Source organism: Rhinoderma darwinii, chromosome 1 (assembly GCF_050947455.1).
Source record: "Rhinoderma darwinii isolate aRhiDar2 chromosome 1, aRhiDar2.hap1, whole genome shotgun sequence".
Lineage (NCBI taxonomy): Eukaryota > Metazoa > Chordata > Amphibia > Anura > Rhinodermatidae > Rhinoderma > Rhinoderma darwinii.
Window position 1 is genome coordinate 542954208 of NC_134687.1, and position 21923 is coordinate 542976130.

Sequence of the window (21923 nt, forward strand, 5' to 3'; positions counted from 1 at the left end):
TTTTGACATGACATTTATCTACTGTCAATGACATTTGTGAAGTGGAAATTCTCTTTAAAGTTAGTTTATATAAATTATATATTCAAGTTATGCTCCTTTCACACTACCATCATAGAATAGCATCGTCTGCAAAAACGGAAACCTGACGGAAACTTGACAGACTCCATTATAAGTCAATAGGATATGTCAATGGGTTTACTGGTATCTGAAAATGAATCTCTCATAGCTGTCATTGCTTAATTAAGAATTGAAGCCATTATATTAATGTGAACAGAGCTTATAGTGAAACCTTTCTAAAGTGTGCTATAGGACTTCAAATATTTTTGATCTGAAAAATGTAGAAAAATGATGTTAATGGTATTCCATCCAAAAAATCATGACCCTAATTGACTAGTGGTCAACCTGACATATTGTAGGGGACGCAAATGCAGCCTTAGATTCCATAAAGGGACAAACATAACAGCCGGGTTATATAGACACAGACTTTTTTTTACACAACTGTAGTTGAGGCTGTCATTTTCTCTAAACATTTGACTTAAAAAAATATGTTTTTGGCAAAATACATACAGTATGAAGAGAACACAGACGATAGGCACATTAAAAAAAACCATGAATAAATACATAAATACCTAAATATACACATTACACAAGATTTGCATATGGGAAAGATACCACAGTGCCCCCTGAGGAGAAAACAGAGTAGTTCTTCTGTTCAATACGGTTGTGGAGAGCACTGAGCGAGCAGCAGATCATGCCTGATAATTATCTTGGGGGAAGGCAGCTGCATGATATGAATATGATCTGCCTACTCTTGTGGCCCATACAAAGGATACGCTGCAGATTTATTGCAACATAAAACCTGCAGCAGAATTTCCCAAAAATTATGGTAAAGCTGTCACAGAAATCCGCACCAAATAATGCATTTCTGCGTTTTTTCGCAGTGCTATTTCCTTGGAATCTAGTGTTAAACATTAATTAACAAACAGCAACAAATCTCATCAAATGCGGAATTTATGCTCCCCATTGAAGTCTCTGCTCAGAATACGCAGCATAAATTGACATGCTGCGGAATAGAAAGTTGCACCGCAGATCGCTTTCCGCATGATTTTTCTGCGTGTCTTTTCTGCAGCGTATGCCTGAGATTTGCTAAATCTTAGATACTTTGCTGTTATTGTAAATGCTACGGAATTTCTGCACAGAATTCCGCTGCCAAAATTCCGCTGCCAAAATTCGGCAGTGTTTAGCTACGTGGGAAAATTCTTTAATAATACAATCACTGTAATTACATGGCTATACTTCCTATATATTTTTATTTTTTTTAGAAAAAAGCACATCAGATTCTTGGTTTATAATCCAGAAACGCACTCAATACTATTTCTCTTCCAGCTGTAGCAAGAGTATGCAGGGTCATATGTTTCCAAATAACAAATAATAGCACACATCTTGTTTAGAGATTTCTAAATTAATTTTGTCCTGTAACAAAATCCATTACCCAGACCGGCAGCAGAAGAGACAGTGAAGTTTCCTTAGCTCAGCAATTTAAAACAAGTCTGCTGAGTCGAATGGCCTGCGAAGGATTTAAGCTTCATAAAATTGCTGTCCCTCCTCTTGTAAACTGTGAAAATTCAACGTACCATAAAAGATTGAATCTTTCATTAAGGCATCATTTTTCGAAATTCATTTCCATTAGGGCGGGTTCACACATGGCGGAATTGCACTTAAATTCCGCTGCGGACACTCCGCAGCGTTAATCCGCAGCGGAGCCGTTTCTACATTGACTTTCACTTTAATTTCGCAGTGTTCGTTTACACGATGCGTACAATTCCGCTGCGGAGCATAGGCTGCGGAGCGGAATTTGGTGTCCGCAGCATGCTCTGTCTGTTGCGGAGCAGTGGCGGACTCATGGCGGAATTTCTCCATTGACTTCAATGGAGATTCAAAGTTCCGCAATGAAGTCCGCAGCTGTCATGCACATGTCATGTGTGCTGCGGATGCGTCTTGCTTTTTTTACTTGACATTTCTTCATTCTGGCTGGACCTATGTATTTCTAGGTCTACAGCCAGACTGAGGAAGTCAATGGGGCTCCCGTAATGACGGGAGCGTTGCTAGGAGACGTCAGTAAATAGTCACTGTCCAGGGTGCTGAAAGAGTTAAGCGATCGGCAGTAACTGTTTCTGCACCCGGGACAGTGACTACCGATCTCAATATACATGTATCTGTAAAAAAAAATGAAGTTCGTACTTACCGAGAACTCCCTGTTTCTGTCTCCAGTCCGGCCTCCCAGGATGACGTTTCAGAGTAAGTGACGGCTGCAGCCAATCACAGGCCAAGCACAGGCTGCAGCGGTCACATGGACTGGCGCGTCATCCAGGGAGGTCGGGCTGGATGCCGAAGGAGGGACGCGTCATAAAGACAACGGGCGGTAAGTATGAATTTCTTTTACTTTCACTAGGGAAAGTGCTGTCCCTTCTCTCTATCCTGCACTGATAGGGAGAAGGGAAGCACTTTTCCCGCAGTCCGCAGCAGCTAGTCCGCATCAATTTTCTGCACATTTTGTGCAGATCCGCAGCCGTAATCCGCAACCCGGATTAGGTGCGGCATTGATGCGGACAGTTGCGGAGGAATTCCGCCATGTGTGGTCATGCCCTTACTGGGGTTGAAAGATCTCTCTAAATGCAAAGTATCAACTTAAATCAGAGTTCAGTTTTTTCTTAGTGGAACCAGAAATATTTAGTGAGTGTGACAGTGTAAAGTGAAGTAATAATGCTTTGAGGGGAGTCTTTTTTTACAAGGACACATTTTTTATCCTGCATTTCATCACAGCTATTCTGGAATACACATTGTTTCTATGTGTAGGTGGCAAAGGCGAATAATGAGTGACAAGGTCATTTTCCATACTAATAAACATTCCTGTGTTTTCTATAGAAAATCCAAATTGGGTGTTAGAGAGAGAAAAAGGCTTATCTTAGATATCTAGCCCACTATGGGTTTGAACAAATTACCGGTGTCCAACAGAAATCTGTGTAAGGTCATTCCATCTTCTAAGGTGGAAAGGCCAAGCTTGATTCAATAGTTTTCTAATAAAGGTACGAAGCTAATCTCAGGGAAGTCTTATTTTTACCCGCAGTTTCATTATTGACTTGAGATGATTCTTCTGAAGATTCAGCAAAGATAAAAAAAAACACATCATAGCATCTGCAAAGATATAATATGTCACTAGGAAGAATACACAGATCTAAGAAATGTGAGGCATTTTCACATCATTTATTCCATAGTTTTCCTTCCCGATGGTGTATTGGAAAATGTAATTTGGCAACTGTCTTGCCAGGTGTTGTAAAGGAGGCAGGATATCAAACAAATTCTATCGTCCTTGATCCTCATTCTCAGTTCTCATGCATACGTGTCTATGGTGCCGTAGACATTCCATATGCCACTGTATGGTGCTTTTACAAGGTGCTGTATTACAGAGGCATTCTCCCCTAGAAGCAATAATTGTAAGGGAAAATAACGCCATCGGACACTTATGCTTGTAATTGTCTGATGGAATGTGGCACAATTCCTACTCCTGTCCGATTTAGACAACTTATAAGAAACTCTCCATGTTCCTCCGTATGATATCAGAGCCATATATAGTGATGCAGTAGTGTCCATGGAAATCTATAGGTGCTGTATAATGGCTCCATACATATTTGAGGTTGTAAGAGGCCAATTTAGTCATGTGCATAAGCCATAACCTCCAATATTTTGAATGTATATCAAAGGCAGGAACCAAGTGATGACTCTACTAATGCTTTTAAATAAAAGACGAATGGTGTAATTTATCCTGGATCTCAGGTTTTTCACTCTCCTTCATGATCATTTAAGGTTTGGGAGGTTCTTAAAGGGAATGTCACATATATTTAATTTAGATTTAAGTCTGTAGAAGTGAAAACAAGTGTATGTACTTTTTAAAAAATGTTGCAGCTATTTATTCTTTATTTTTAAAAACTTCCCCGGGGGCGTTTCTATAGAGACCAGGAAGTGAAAGGGGAGATGCATAGAGCGCCTTATCTGTATGTAGAGTGCTGTGATCTTGCCTTATTTAGGCCTCTATCATTAACAATCATTAAATCCCGCACCCTCTGCAGGCCATGTCCCAGTCCCTGTAAACAGCAAAGCTGACAAGTGTGTTACTGCTCATGTAGCCAGAGGTAAAACTGGAATCTTTCAAGATCTTTTATCTATATATATAGTAAAAAAAAAAACAGCACCAAATATGTAAAACAATTGTTTATATAATTTTCCAATGAAAACTTTTTGGTGTTTTTTTTAAATTTTATTTGAAACTTGAAAAGTTAAGTGAAGTTGTTAAAAATGTGGCCTTTGGAAACAGAGTAGGGACACATCTATAAGGCCTCTTTCACACACACTTTATTTCCGGTGACGTGTTTTTTTTTAAAGGGGTTTTCCACTACCGGACAACATTAGTATATGATCGGTGCGTGTCCGACACCCGGATCCCGCACCGATCAGTTGCTCCAGCTGCCTGAAGGCACCAGGTGCCATTGCCATTAAATATGGCGCCATAGCCGCCGGGTCTCTTCTGTGTTGCACAGCAGGGACCCAGCGGCAATACATGTTATCAGAAAAATTTCTGATTGCAAGCATTTAACCCCTCAGATGCCAGTGTCAGATTTGACCACCGGCGTTTTTACTGCCCCTTTTGCTTCGGGGCCAGTCACCGGCACCACTTCTGAACGCTCCCATGACTTCTATAGGAAGATTGCTATTGACACCTGCCTGTGGTGGGTCTCAATAGCAATGCAATAATTTTGCCATAGACATCAATATTGTTATATTGCAGTTTATGGCATAAGTGATCTAATTAACACAGGTTTAAGCCCCCTAGGGCTAAATAAAAGTAAAAAAATATTTATATACATACACATATATATATATATATATATATATATATATATATATATATATATATATATATAAATTCAAATCACCCCTTTTCCCTAGATCACATATAAAAATAAATAAACAATAATAAACATAAACACTTTAGGTATCCCCGCGTCCGAAAATGGATGAAGTATAGAAATATTTATCCAATACGATGAACGTCAAAATGGCCAAATCGCCCTGTTTTTGCCACTTCAACCCCCGAATTTTTTTTAATAAAAAGTGATAGTGGGGATCTTACCAACGGGGATGCTCACGGGCTTCAGGATTCCTCCGGACATTTCCTATATGCCACACTTCAGCACATTTATTACACAGGTCGTATATTATGTCATTCTTCTACACCACTGACTGTTCTAATTGAAAGTTTTTATTTAATAAACGGACACAGACGAAAAGGGCTTCTCCTGGAGTGGAATCCACGGTTACAGTGTCGGCAACGCTGTGGATGGAGAGTCCGCTTCAGGAGTTGCCCCTGATGTCACTGTCCATATATGGACAGAGACATCAAGCGGAGCGCTCCAGGAATAGAATGCCCGGCCACAGGGGGATTCCGCTCCTTCAGGGAGCTACAGTGGTGCAATCTACAGGAAGGGGGCGGTGCTAACTACAAGGGGGCTGTGGGCTGTGTGGCACTACCTACAGGGCGCTGTGTGGCACTAACTACATGGCGCTGTGTGGCACTACCTACAGGGGGTTGTGTGGCACTACCTATAGGGGGCTGTGTGGCACTATATACAAGGGGCTGTGTGGCACTACCTACAAGGGGGCTGTGTACCAATAGCTACTAGGGGGCTGTGTGGCACTATCTACAGGGGGAATCTGAGTGGCAGACTGATGATCATTTTAGTGGGATTGGCGGGCTGATGGTCATTTTACTGTGAGTGGGGGGCTGATGGTCATTGTACTGTGAGTGGTGGGCTGATGGTCATTTTACTGTAATTGGGGGGCTGATGGTCATTTTACTGTGAGTGCTGGGCTGATGGTCATTTTTCTGTGGGTGCTGGGCTGATGGTAATTTTACTGTGAGTGGGGGCTGATGGTTATTTTACTGTGAGTGGTGGGCTGATGGTCATTACTGTAAGGCTGGGTTCACACGACCTATTTTCAGACGTAACCGAGGCGTATTATGCCTCGTTTTACGTCTGAAAATAGGGCTGCAATACGTCGGCAAACATCTGCCCATTCATTTGAATGGGTTTGCCGACGTACTGTGCAGACAACCTGTAATATACGCGTCGTCGTTTGACAGCTGTCAAACGACGACGCGTAAGGGTATGTTCACACGGCCTATTTACGGACGTAATTCGGGCGTTTTTGCCCAGAATTACGTCTGAAAATAGCGCCTCAATAGCGTTGACAAACATCTGCCCATTGAAAGCAATGGGCAGACGTTTGTCTGTTCACACGAGGCGTAATTTACGCGCCGCTGTCAAAAGACGGCGCGTAAATAGACGCCAGCGTCAAAGAAGTGACCTGTCACTTCTTTGGCCGTAATTGAAGCCGTTATTCATTGACTCCAATGAATAGCAGCGCTAATTACGCCCGCAATGGACGCGGCGTTCAAGCGCCTGCACATGCCGTTACGGCTGAAATTACGGGGATGTTTTCAGGCTGAAACATCCCCGTAATTTCAGCCGTAACGGACGCCCTCGTGTGAACATACCCTAAATGGACTGACTCGGCAAAGAAGTGCAGGGCACTTCTTTGCCACGTAATTTGAGCTGTTCTTCATTGAACTCAATGAAGCACAGCTCAAGATTTACGAGCGTCCCAGAGCGTCTCAGACGCCTCGTAAATTACGAGGAGGAGCATTTACGTGTGAAACGAGGCAGCTGTAAACAGTCTGTCTTTTCACACGTAAATGCCTCTCATCGTGTGAACATACCCTGAGTGGGGGGGCTGATGCTTATTTTACTGTGAGTGCTGGGCTGATGATCATTCTACTGTGAGTGGGGGGCTGATGGTCATTTTAGTGAGAGTGGGGGCTGATGGTTATTTTACTGTAAGTGGGGGCTGATGGTTATTTTACTGTGAGTGGGGGGGGGCTGATGGTCAGTTTACTGTGAGTGCTGGGCTGATGGTAATTTTACTGTGAGTGGGGGCTGATGGTTATTTTACTGTGAGTGGTGGGCTGATGGTCATTACTGTAAGGCTGGGTTCACACGACCTATTTTCAGACGTAACCGAGGCGTATTATGCCTCGTTTTACGTCTGAAAATAGGGCTGCAATACGTCGGCAAACATCTGCCCATTCATTTGAATGGGTTTGCCGACGTGCTGTGCAGACAACCTGTAATATACGCGTCGTCGTTTGACAGCTGTCAAACGACGACGCGTAAGGGTATGTTCACACGGCCTATTTACGGACGTAATTCGGGCGTTTTTGCCCAGAATTACGTCTGAAAATAGCGCCTCAATAGCGTTGACAAACATCTGCCCATTGAAAGCAATGGGCAGACGTTTGTCTGTTCACACGAGGCGTAATTTACGCGCCGCTGTCAAAAGACGGCGCGTAAATAGACGCCAGCGTCAAAGAAGTGACCTGTCACTTCTTTGGCCGTAATTGAAGCCGTTATTCATTGACTCCAATGAATAGCAGCGCTAATTACGCCCGCAATGGACGCGGCGTTCAAGCGCCTGCACATGCCGTTACGGCTGAAATTACGGGGATGTTTTCAGGCTGAAACATCCCCGTAATTTCAGCCGTAACGGACGCCCTCGTGTGAACATACCCTAAATGGACTGACTCGGCAAAGAAGTGCAGGGCACTTCTTTGCCACGTAATTTGAGCTGTTCTTCATTGAACTCAATGAAGCACAGCTCAAGATTTACGAGCGTCCCAGAGCGTCTCAGACGCCTCGTAAATTACGAGGAGGAGCATTTACGTGTGAAACGAGGCAGCTGTAAACAGTCTGTCTTTTCACACGTAAATGCCTCTCATCGTGTGAACATACCCTGAGTGGGGGGGCTGATGCTTATTTTACTGTGAGTGCTGGGCTGATGATCATTCTACTGTGAGTGGGGGGCTGATGGTCATTTTAGTGAGAGTGGGGGCTGATGGTTATTTTACTGTAAGTGGGGGCTGATGGTTATTTTACTGTGAGTGGGGGGGGGCTGATGGTCAGTTTACTGTGAGTGCTGGGCTGATGGTCATTTTACTGTGAGTGGGGGGCAGATGGTAATTTTACAGTGAGTGGGGGGCTGATGGTTATGTTACTGTGAGTGGGGGCTGATAGTCTTCAAGTGGTTTCTTTCAAGAGGTGCTCTGAGGAAATTTAATTTCACCAGTGGTGCCTCGAGTCCAAAAAGGTTGGGAAACTCTGTACTAGGCTACAGGATCACACCGGCCTACGCAAGGATCCCGTCGTAGAGCAGCTCAGTTCGTCGTGGGAACAGGCCCTTGGTGAGTACAATTTTTTTGTTTTGTTTGGGGGCACTGTCTACAAGGGATACACTGTGTGTGACACTTAGGGGGCATAATACTGTGTGGGCATAATTAGAGGACAAAATACTGTGTCCTTGAAGGGGTTATAATATATTATAGTATTAAATATTATTATTATACTGTATGGGGGCAGTAAAAGGGGCATTATACTGTGTGGGGGCACTATATAGAGCATTATACTGTGGGGGGAATTATACTTATTTTATGGGGCATTTTCTTTTATGATGGGGTGGGGCGCAGAATGATAATTTTGCATGGGGTGCCATCTATACTAAGGCCGGTTCTGTTCAAATCCTAATTTGAGGAAGGGTTTAGGGACCACAGTTGTCTCTTTTTCAAGGGACCAAAGATAATTGGACATTTATCTCAAAAGCTATTTAATGGGCAGTATGGGCTATTCCCTCATTAATCCATCATCAATTAAGCTGGTAAAAGGTCTGGAGTTGATTCCAGGTGTGACATTTACATTTAGAAGCTGTTGCTGTGAACCCACAACATGAAGTCAAAGGAGCTCTCAATTCAAGTGAAACAGACCATCATTAGGCTGAAAAAAAAATGAAGAAATCCATCAGGGAGATAGCACAAATGTTAGGAATGGACAAATAAACAGTTTGTTACATTCTTGAAAAAAAAGAGCGCACTTGGGATCTCGTGAACTCCAAATGGCCTGGACGTCCACGGAAGACAACAATGGTGGATGACGCAGAACCCTTTCCATGGTGAAGAAAAACCCCTTCACAATATCTACCCAAGTGAAGAATACTCTCCTGGAAGTAGGTGTATCAGTGGCATAACTACCGTTGTAGCAGCCATAGCGGCTGCTACGGGGCCCAGCCGGCATGGCCCCCCCATGCTCGGAGGCTCCGCTAGCAGCCGCTATAGCTGCTACAGTGATAGCGACACCACATTCAATAGTGTCTGTGTCCTTCGGATGCAGATACTATTAAAAGGGAGGTATCTCCCTGCTCTGCGATAGGCTACTGTATACAGTGGCGCAGCTCTAGGGGTTGCAACGGTCGCAATTGCGATCGGTTCCCTAAACCTTGGGGGCCCCCATAGCCACGCAGCACTCGCCGCGCTGGTCCCGCTTCCTGGATGCTGGAGCAAGGAGCTGACAGCTCCGTGCTCCAGCACTCACTCCGCCGTGAGCGGCTCGGCACAGGCAGGCACGATATAGTGACATCATCGCCTGTCTGTGACGAGTCACTCACAGCACAGACCGGAGGAGAAGGATCAACTACCCGTCGAGGGAACGGGGATAGGTAAGTAATTATGTTTTTATTTTTCTATTAGGCACTATGGGGCATTATACTGGGTAGGAAATGGGGGCTGATATGGTGGCAGCTATAGGAGCATTTTACTATATGGGGCATTATACTGTATGGGGGCATTATACTGTGGGGGCAGCTATGGGGGGCATTATACTGTAGGGACAGCTATGGGGGCATTATACTGTTGGGTCAGCTATGGGGGCATTATACTATGGGGACAGCTATGGGGGCATTATACTGTGGGGACAGCTATGGGGCATTATACTGTGGGGACAGCTATGGGGGCATTATACTGTGGGGACAGTTATGGGGGGCATTGTACTGTATGGGGGCTTTATAGTGTGGGGACAGCTATGGGGGCATTATACTGTGGAGGCAGTTATGGGTGCATTATAATGTGGGGACAGCTATGAGGGCATTATACTGTGGGGCAGCTATGGGAGGCATTATACTGTGTGGGGGCAGCTATGGAGAGCATTATACTGTGTGGGGGCAGTATGGGGGCATTATACTGTGTGGGGGCAGCTATGGGGGGCATTATACGGCAGGGACAGCTATGGGGGTATAATGGTGCATGGGGCAACTATGGTCCATTATGCTGTTTGGGGGAATTTGTTTGGGAATTTTACTACATGGGGGCATCTGTGTGGGCATTATACTGTATGGGGCATCTGTGTGGGCATTATACTGTATGGGGCATCTGTATGGGCATTATACTGTATGGGGCATCTGTGTGGGCATTATACTGTATAGGGGCATTATACTGTATGGTGGCAGCTATGGGGACATTATACTGTGTGGGCTGAATCGGGTGTGTATGAGCAGGGATTGGGTAGGATTAGAGGCGTGGTTTAATAGATTGTCCCTCTATGTGATGCTTGAAAGTATATTACAGTCTACAGGGGGGGCTGTATAGCAATGTCTACAGGGGGGGCAGTATAGCACTGTATGGGGAGGCTGTATAGCATGGTCTACAGGGGGCTGTATAGCACTGTCTACAGGGGCGGCTGTATGGCACTGTCTACAAGGGGGGGCTGTATAGCACTGTCTACAGGGGGGCTGTATAGCACAGTCTACAGGGGGGGCCGTATAGCACTGTCTACAGCAGGGGGCTGTATAACACTGTCTACAGGGGGCTGTATAGCACTGTCTAAAGGAGGGGGCTGTATGGTACTATTTACAGCGGGCACTATCTACAAGGCCAGGCTGTGTGTGGCACCCTGGGGAGGGGGGCCCAGTTAAAAGTTTGCTATGGGGCCCAGTGTTTCCTAGTTATGCCCCTGATCAGTATCTATGTCTACCATAAAGAGAAGACTTCATGAGAGCAAATACAGAGGGTTCACCACAAGGTGCAAACAATTAACCAGCCTCAAAAGTAGAAATAGACTTTGCCAAACAACATGTAAAGAAGCCACCCCGTTCTGGAACAGCATTCTTTGGACAGAGGAAACTAAGATCAACCTGTACCAGAATGATGGGAGGAAGAAAATATGGAGAAGGCTTTGATTGGCTCATGAGCCAAAGCACACCACATCCTCTGTAAAACATGTGTTAGAGGGTGCATGGGGGGCCACAGTGGCTAATTTATCAAGTCTGGTTTGTAACTAAATAGTCCACACCAGGAGTAATTGCAGGCCCCCTTTATACAGGTACAAGAATGTTGCAGACACAGTTGATTGAATGTTCACACTTTACTGGAGATAAACTCTCTTGGAGAGGCAGAATTCTTGAACGTTACAAATGCAATAACACAGTCTCTTAATAAATGCAACTATATCCATTGGCTGACAACCTGGTCATTACCAGCCCTTGACGGCTTGTGCCCCGCATGGCAATACAGCATTTATATCAATTCAGCGGCTCCCGCCCCGCTTGGCAATACAGCGCTGAGGCCTATTCAGCGGCTCCCGCCCCGCTTGGCAATCCAGCACTTAGGCCTATTCAGCGGCTCCCGCCCGGCAATTAGTAAAGAAATAAAAATAAATCCAATGCAGGGTAACTATGTCAAATTGTCTACTCAGGAGAAACAACGCAGATGCCCTTCTGGACTTTGTTTGTATTGCGGCCTCGGAGGCCATATTGTGCGTGTGTGTCCCCAGAGGCCAGAGAGATCCCATTGCCTAGGATTGGTTGGAGAGACAACCCTAGGTGGAACGGTACCTAATAGAGCATTCTGTTCCAAGCTGACTATTCCTGTGACTCTAGTTTCCGGGGAGAGGACGCATCAAATTTCTGCCTATCTTGACTCCGGTTCTGCGGCAAACTTCATTCAAAAGGAGCTAGTGGATCATCTTCAGTTAACCACAGTTCCCCTAGAGACATCTTTGGCTGTTGCCTCTGTTAATGGACTGCCTCTGCCTGATCCCATTGTTTCTAAAACTAAGCCATTGAAGCTCCAGGTTGGAGTCCTTCACTTTGAACTGATTTCCTCCCTAGTTTTGCCCAAGGCCATCATTCCTTTTCTGCGGGGCCTGCCTTGGCTTCGACTACATGCCCCAGTCCTGGACTGGAATTCTGCAAAAGTTCTCCAATGGGACTTGGAGGACTATCCAGGTACCATTGTGCGGGACTTTCTATTTCTGGGGTTCCTTTTGTTTGGCCAGCTGCCTCCCTGCTATGGCGGTGCGGCCTAGTGGTTCCACTAAATCGCTTTGTGACATAGGGTTAGCCTAGGGTTAGGCAGTTTTTTTGTGTAGCGAACGTGTGTGACGTCTGTGTATTTTTTTGTGTAAATAAGATAAAAAGTTAAAAAAAATCTATATATATAAAAAAAAAGTTTTATAGTCTACGTGTTTGTTCGACATCAGTTTTTTGTGAAGCGTGCTTTTGTGACGTCCGTGTATTTTTGTCTGTGAAAAAAAAAGTAAAGAAATAAAAATAAATCTGTCTGCGTGTGCGTCTGGTTACAGTCTTTGTTGTACGTGTGTGTAATTAGAATGGCCCATAGGAGGTTCACAGTGGAAGAGGCATATGCCATTGTAATTTCTGACTCTGATGAAAGCGATACAGAAACCGCATCCGAGGTTGTCTACCAGTGATAGCGACGATAGTGATACGCTTTCTGCAAATGCAAGTGTCACTGCAGAGTCCACAAGCACAGGGCATGTCGCAGAAGTACCACAAAACACGGCCCACTCTATTCCCCCAGAATATATTGAGTGGGTACCCACAGAGTCATTTTCCCCTAATATCCCAGAATTTATTGCCACACCAGTGATTAATATTAATGTGGGAAATTTTACAGCCCTTGATTTTTTTTAAATATTTATTACAGATGAACTATTGGAGCTGGATGTTAACCAAACCAATCTGTATGCTCGCCAATTCTTTCCTGAAAAGCCAACGTCCTCCTATGCAAAGCAGTGGCACCCCACAAATACTGTCAAATGAAAAAAAAATTGTGGCTCATCCTCAACATGGGGTTAGTGAAAAAGCCCTCAATCCAGTCATATTGGGCAACAAGCCCTACACATGCCACACCTGTTTTTCTAGCCGTTATGACCAGAAGCAGATATGAAGAGCTAATGCGCTTCCTTCATTTTAACGACAATCACCAGGGCCCCCCTAGTGATCCAGGCCGTGACTGCCTGTATAAAATAAGGCCCCTGATAAAAATTTTGGAGGAGTCATTTATGCCGGTGTACAACCCCGAAAAAAACCTAGCGATGGATGAATCACTCATGAGTTATAAAGGCAGGCTCTCATTTCGCCAGTACATCCCATCAAAGAGAGCAAAATATGGGGTTAAAATCTAAAAGCTTTGTGAGAGCGGTACAGGCTACACATCTGCCTTTAGAATCTATGACGGCAAAGACCATGATATTATCCCCCCAGGATGTCCCAGTGAGTTAGGATGCAGTGGCAAAATAGTCTGGGACTATATGCAGCCTCTACTGAATAAGGGATATCAGTTATACACTGATAACCTCTATACCAGCGTCTCCTTGTACAAGCACCTGCATGCCGCTGATACAAGGGCTTGCGGAACAATCCGCAAAAACAGAAGGGGCTTGCCACAGGAGCTGGTGAGAAAAGGGGAATCAAGTGGTCTTTGCAGTGGAAAACTTCTTGCAATAAAATGTAATTACCGCAAGGATGTGTTCATGCTAAGCACTGTTCACACAGACACAAAAGTGGCAGTGAGGGAACGTGGTGCCACCTCTGACAAAGAGAAGCCAGTCTGCATCACAGACTATAATAAATTCATGGGGCAGTGGATTTGTCTGACTAGGCTTTAGAGCCATACCTGGTGCAAAGAAAATCCCGCGCCTGGTATAAAAAGGTGGCTATCCACCTTATTCAGATGGCAACATTCAACGGCTTTGTGCTGTACAAAAAAATTAAATGGGCAAAATACTTTTTTTTTAATTTCTGAAGAACATTATTGAACACCTTTTATTTGAGTCCCCTGACCCCAGACACAGCCATGAGGCAGAAGATGTCCGACGGCTTGTGGAACGTCACTTTGTACACCCTGTGCCAGCTACTGAAAAAAACCAATACCCCCAAAAGCAATGCAGAGTGTGCAGCAAAAATGGCATACGAAGGGACACGCAATTTTATTGCCCTACATGTCCCTCTAATCCTGGTCTCTGTAACTATCCATGCTTTGAAATTTATTATACAGTCCCACATTATTATCTCATTTACTTTCACACCATTTTTGTAGGGAGAACAAAAGGGAGGGTTACTTATTGGATAATGTTTCACTGTAAAAATGCAGCAATACTGTATTTTCTGGAAAAACATATATATTTTTTTCTTTCCGCCTATTAAAAATACTCACTATACCCCTAGTTAAATATTAGCAGGACATTTATACTTATCAAAATAAGCTGCAGTATCACGGCAAATATAGCGCGGTTCCCTAAAATCAGCTCTGGCGTAAAAAGGCCTCCAAAAGCCAAAATGGACTCCTTCTATGATATTCCCCTTTAACGGGCCATATAATAGATTAGATCCACATATTTGGTATCATCATACACGGGAGAAATAGCAGAATGTGGAAAGGTGTCACTTTTACCAGTATGTCATATGGGGTTTCAAAACGGCTGAAGAAAATTGACACTTTTGTAAAAAAAAAATGCAATTTACATTTTTTTGGGCCTAGTTTGAGCAAATTCTGTAAAATGTGTGAAGGGTTAAAACAAAAATTGAACCACTAGAAATAGAATATGGGGTGTATATTTTTTTGTATCATGGTAATTTTTGGTGAATTCTGACAGTCTGCCACTCCAGTACTATGGCAAATGCAGCATGGTGCACTCAAATGAACTCTGGTGTGACAGGCCTCCAAAAGCCAAAATGGACTCCTTCTATGATATGCCCTATAACGGGTACATATAATAGATTAGATACACATATTTGGTATCACCGTACACGGAAGAAGTAGCAGAATGTGGAAAGGTGCCACTTTTACCAATAGGTCATATGGTGTTTCAAAATGTCTTAAGAAAAGTGACACTTTTGTAAAAAAAAATGAAATTTACATTTTTTTGGGCTTAGTTTGGGCAAATTCTGTAAAAAGTGTGAAGGGTTAAAACAGAAATGGAACAGCTAGAAATAGACTTTGGAGTGTCTAGTTTTTAGAACACAATGTTTTTTTTACCATTATTTATTGGACTTCAAGTTCATTACCCATACATTAATACCATGGTGTAAAAAACGAAATTAGACATTTTAATGCGCAATTGAAAAAAGGGGCACTTGTGTTTTATACTATATTTCTGGTCAAAAAAATAAACTACACCTCCAAGTCAGGTGTTCTTATGATCAGGATAAATTAAAAAATATATTTCAATACATTTGTATGATACAATTACTTTTCTTTTCAAACTGTTACATTTTAAATGATGAAAAATAAAAAAAAATTCAGTCTTTCCACGGCTATAAAAAAAAGTAACAAAAATGTTACCTATACATATGAACCACAAAAAGGAAGCACTACATGTCCCAAGAAAACAGTGCAAAATTCTCATCGATGCATAAAACACATAGAGTTATACTGCGTTACATCTGTGAATAGCAAAACTGCGAAAATTGCTCTGGTCCCTAAGGTTTAAAACACCTTCGGTATTAAGGGGTTAAAAAAAGGCTGGATGATTATTTATTTACGAATGGCATTGAGGAATATAGTAAATCAAGCAAAGAATGAGTAATTTATTGAGAGGGGTTGAACCTGGTGGGCCTATGTCTTTTTTCAACCTATGTAACTATGTATGCATTATAATATCGTATATGTAGTTTGCACTTGTTGCTGCTATTAAATGGATGAAATAGTAGTACACAATACAATACAGAAATACACATAACATTTAGAGAATTGATTTCCCAAACACTGACTGCTCACTTCATCTGTCCCAAAATTGCAGCACCATTCAAGTTTTCTCTTATCACACAAACATCAATATTGAGCATTATTAAGATAATTGTCTTCTAAAGCGAGCTTCTAGAAATCTGTCTATTTATTTTTTGTTTTTACAGGAAAGCTAAAAAGATCAATAGGAAAACACAGCCTAAGGATAGTTTAACTCTTCATTTCTTTATTTTAATACAATTGGGATTTTTATAATAAATTACCATATCTGGGCTTGTAATATTTTATACTGCTATCTATGTATAATCTTCAATCTGTGGAAATAGTAAATCACTCCCAGACGGCCAATTATTTGTGCATTAGTTCTGCCTCATTTATACTTTATAGTCATTTCTCTTAGAGGCCAGTGAAGATGTCATAAAGTAGAGGATATGCTCCTGTCACTGTCCTAGCTGGAGAATTAACACCTGTTAGTTCTAAAATGTATGTTGTTTCAAGATGTGAGCCAGTTTTACAGTACCATCAGTGGTGTAACTATAGGGGTCGCAGTGGTCGCAATTGCGACCGGGCCCCGAAGCCAGGACGGACCGCGGCCCCCTGCACCACCACAATGAAAAGTTACTATAGTAACTGGGGCCTATGTAATAAACTACACCTGCCCCCGTTACTATAGTAACTGACAGTACTTACATTTCTCCTTCCGGAGCGCAGCAGCTGTCCTGACGTCACAGCACTGTGCGCAGCACATGACGTCACAACCCTGGATGGAGTCAGGAACTCTGCTGCAGCCGAAGAGGAGGGTAAGTTTAATACCACTGTCTGCTGGAGCTGATAGGTCGGGGTCTGACTCCCGGGAGTGCTGCACCCCCTTCAAAACAGCTGATTGTCAGTGGTCCCGGGAGTCGGACCCTGACCCAACAGCTATTGATGGCCTATCCTGAGGATAGGCCATCAATGTTTAGGGACTGGACAACCTCTTTTAAGCCTACCATGTGGTAGGCTTAGATACAAGGCCCTAGCAGACAGTAATCTTATACTGTATAAGATTACTGTCTGCTGGACCCTGTATCAAAGCCTACCTTAGGCTTAGATACAGGGTCCAACAAACAGTATCACACATGCACATGGGCCCTGTATCTAAGCCTACGATATATGTTAGGCTGTGTTGACATCACCGTTGCCCTTCTGTTGAGGGGTTCCGTCTGAGGTTTCTGTCGGGTAACCTCTCAACGGAACGGCAAACTGAAACCTCAGCTTCCGTTTCCCTCACCATTGATCTCCAAGGTGACGGAACCGTTGATAAATGTTTCTGTTTGTCACCATTGTGACAAGGTTCCGTTGTTCTTGACGCAACTAATAGCACAGTCAACAACAGAACCCTGTCACAACGGTGACAAAAGAAAACCTATAGCAATGTTTCCGTCACCATGGAGATCAATGGTGAGGGACACAGCAGGGCTTTGAAGGGGAAGATGTGGGGGGATAAGCTGTGCGGAGTGCGTTAGGGTAGATTAAAAATCTAAGGGATCTATGATAAATTTTAAAACACTCTTTCATACAGAGCCCTGGTTTTTCAGGACACGTGTTACATTGGTATATGGTGTCCTTCCTTATCCCCCTCTTATAGCAGACTTTGCACCTCTTTTGACTTTTTCCCCTTCTTGACAGTTTGGGGAACTTTTCCTGGAAAGTGTTGCCCTGGTACGATGCGTGTGGCCTCGGTTCCAGAAGTACTGGTTGTCCCCCTTCTTGGTCCCTAAAGATTAGGTTCTTGATAACCACCTCTTGAAATTCCAGGAGTTCCCTCTGGCCTGCACATCGATGTAGCATGTACGCAGAGGATTTTGAGGCCTCCATGTTCGGTTTGAAGAGGTCTTGTGGTGCCAAAACAGTGGAAACCCCCCAAAAGTGACCCTATTTTGGAAACTAGACCCCTTGAGGAATCCATTGTAGTTTTCTTGGGGTGCATGCAACTTTTTAATCAGTTTTTATTCTATTTTTAAGTGGCGCAGTGACATAAAAACAGCAATTCTACTATTGTTTTCTATTCCTTTTTTTTTTTACAGCGTTCACCGTGCGCTATAAATTACATATTCACTTTATTCTGCGGGGCGATACGATTACGGCGATACCAGATGTTTATAGTTTTTTTTATGTCTTATGGCGTTTGCACAATAAAATAAGTTTTGTAAAAAATCATTTACTTTTTATGTTACCTTATTCTAAGAGACAGAACTTTTTATTTTTCCATCAAGAAAGCCGTGTGAGGACTTTTTTGCGTAACGAACTGCAGTTTCGACCAGGACCATTTTTAGGTACATGCGACTATTTGATCTCAGAAATGATGATTCTGGGGTTTCACATTTATTTTTTTATGCCGTTCACAAATAATGCCGTTCACAAATAATGCTATATTGTAATAGTTTCGGACTTTTACAGACGCAGCGATACCATTTTTTTTTTACTTTTAATATTTTTTTACACTCCTGAAAATGTATCTAACTTTTTTTTTACACATTTTATTAGTTCCTCTAGGGGTCTTGAACCAGCGATCATTAGATCACTGGTACAATACACTGCAATACATGGATGAGTTACAAAAATAGCATAACTCGCTGAGATACGCTGTTTCTGTAACTCCCATAGTAGTGAATGGCAGTTACAGAAGCAGGGGAGCATGCTACAGAGTTCCGGAAAAAGCGTAGCTTGCGGTGCTACGCTGTTTCCGTAACACCCATTTACTTCTATGGGAGTTCCGGAAACAGCGTAGCTCAGCGAGCACTCTGCTGTTTTTTGCTAACTCCCGAACACCTAACCAGGAAGTGGCCGGGAGACAGCGGAGTCAGTTAAGATAGAATGGGGTTTAGGGTGCCCCGTTCTAGAGATAGGTGCGGGTCCCAGAGGTGGGGCCCGCATCTATCTGACATTCAGGACATATCCTGTGACATAGTCTGCGGCAATTCCGTTACGTGTCGACAAGCCCTAAGAGTTAGGGCTTGTCCACACGTAATGGAATTGCTGCAAAATATTCCGCAATTCCACAGAAACTAGCAGGATTCCCGATGCGGAAAAATCGCACCATTTCCTCCATTTCCTGAAGATGGTGTTATCTTCTCTGAAAAACGCAGCAATTCAGTCCATTTTCCGCAGCAGGAACTAACATACTGTGGTCAATTTCTGGTCGGAAATTTTACACAGGGTGTGGATGAGATTTGTTAAATCTCACTCACTTTGCTGCTAATGTATTCTGCTGCAAATTCCGCAATTCCGGAGGGAAAATGCACAGCAATTCCGCTACATATGGACAAGCCCTTAAGAGTAATTTCCAGCCACCACAGACTTATCATATTGTAGAGTCATATATACATTTGGTGTCTGAGAGAAGTAAACAACTATGGAATAATGTACAGTTAAGAGTGCATAATAACCTTTCTTTGGAAGAACAACAAGCATTAAAGTCATTAATGAATAATCCATTGATTACGATTAAACCGGCTGACTAGGGTGAAGCAGTGGTGGTAATGGATTCAGAGAAGTATGTAACGGAAATTAAGCAACTTGCGGATACTAGGGTTTATCAAAAACTCAGCAAGGATCCTGAATGTGAAATTATGCGACAAATTAATGATGTTGTGGATAAAGCATTAATGTATACTAACAGCTTCATATCCTTCTTCGAGGACAAGTACATGTACACTCTGTCCTATATGGAGCATGTCCTGTGCTGGTGGCATTTCATAGATGATATATTTTTGGATTTGAACTGGGAGTACTGTCTTTCTGATTTTCTGAACAGCCAAATATCGGAAATACAATTCACTATGGTAATGTCTACGGAATCGTTGCAATTCTTGGATACATTGGTTTCCCTCTAAGATGGGAAATTTAAGACGGATCTCTTTGTTAAGCTGACTGACAGAATAATATCTTATGCTTAAATAGAAATCGTTCAAGCAGGACAGTTGACTCACTACTGTGGAGTCAATTACTGTGTGTGCGTCACATTGTATCGGAAGTAAACAAAGTACCAAAGAGAATATTATCATATGTGTCAGAAATTTATACAGAAGAGTTATTTCAGGTGACTCCTAAATAAATACAAATGAATAACTTTACAAACAAATAGAACTGATTGACTTGAAAGAAAAGCAAGCTCTAGAGAATTATCATGAGTACCTTTTATCTCAACATAAAGGTTGTTCTATGGTTACAGAATTTAAATCTCCCCCGGTCATGTCCTATCTTCGCAGTGGGAATCTGCACAACAAATTAGTAAGGGCAGATATGGGACCATTACAGAAGGAATCATTGCAGACACATTTTGCCTCTCCAAAGATCAGGACTTTCTCATGCTTGGGGTGCTGCCATTGTCGGAATTTGGTTAAAGGAGGGATATTCCACCATACATATATTGGTAAGAAGTATAACATTAAGGGGAGGTGTAACTGCCGTTCTAGCTATGTAGTATTAATGCTTGAGTGCCTATGCAGTTTAATCTATGTGGGGGAAACAACTAATGAAATATGGGAAGATATTATTACAAATAAGAGTACTATCAGAGAGGCATTAATTGACCTGATGGTTCCAAAGCACTTTGTGGAAAAGTGACTTTCGTTTAATCAACTCCGATACAGGGTGATTGACCATGTGCCAGTTATGAGAAGGGGGGGGGGGGGGAACAATAAGGTGGATCTTCACATTTGAAACCTTAACAGCCAAAAAGCTTAAATTTAGAAATTACAGGTGTACAATTTGAAGAGATTGGGTACATTTACTGGGCATCCTCAGGATGAGTGGTGATGGTTGCCTCGAACAGAAAAGAGGTTCCAAGACAGTGCTGTGACAGTGCACGCATGCAGAGTAGATTATAGTGAACGCCGTGGCATATTCTATGGTTATAGTAACGAGAGTGGGAAGTCTTTGGCATTTGTGTGAATGGATGAGATGGATGATTGGAGTATTGATCTTGACCTGTAGTTCCCCAGCAGCTGGATTTTATCATTTTGGAGAAGATGAATGGATATCTTTAAATCTCATTTTACATGACATTGTTTATTGTTTATTGGTGTCTGTTGAAATTGTTACACAGCTATCTCATTACAAGCAGTAGTACATCGATTACATAGAGTACAGCGCGGACGGTCACATGACGAAGTGTCGTGTCATCATGAAGAAAGACTGTGCCACTGGACTTCTGGTCCTCCGCCAGCGCTATAATAATCAATTCTCATAATCAGCATGACGGTGGACCGGAATGTATATTACCAAGTGTATTCACATACTGCAGTAAGTATACTGCTAATATTTTTAGGTTCCCACATAACTCCTTTATCTTCTTCAGTATGGAAGAACACAGGGTTTGGGAACCTTTTTCTAGTGATCGGTGTGGGTTCCAGCGGTAGTGCCCTCAGTGGTTAGACTGTGATATCTGTAGATAGGTGATAAATGTTAAATGGGGCATAACCCTTTTAAGGGCCAAGCTCTGGAAAACACCCTACTCTTGGTTATGTGTTGCCCAGGAGTCAGGGAAGGTCGTCTCTTCCCCTGCTTCGGTATCACTCCTGTCATGCCCATGGCCATGGGTTGTCAGGCTCACTCTCCTCCTGATGCCCGCAGCCATGGAACTGTGAGCGCTGGTCCACATCTCCTCCTCTTCACTTCGGCTTCTCCTGGCCGGGTCCCGCGCACCTGAAATTAAGTCAAAATGAGCCCATTAGCCCCTGGACTATAAGAGGGGCCCAGCCCCTTCCTCCCTTGCCTGAGCCTTGTTGTCGTTACCCTAGTCTGTCTAAGCAAATGGTCTCCTAACTGTTTTCCAGTTCCCAGTGTTTCCCATTCCTGCTACCTGTAACCTGTATCCCACGCTATCCTGGTCAAGTACCGTGTTGAGCTGAAGTCGTGCTGTGCTGTATACCACGCCTGTCCTGCTACACCACACCTG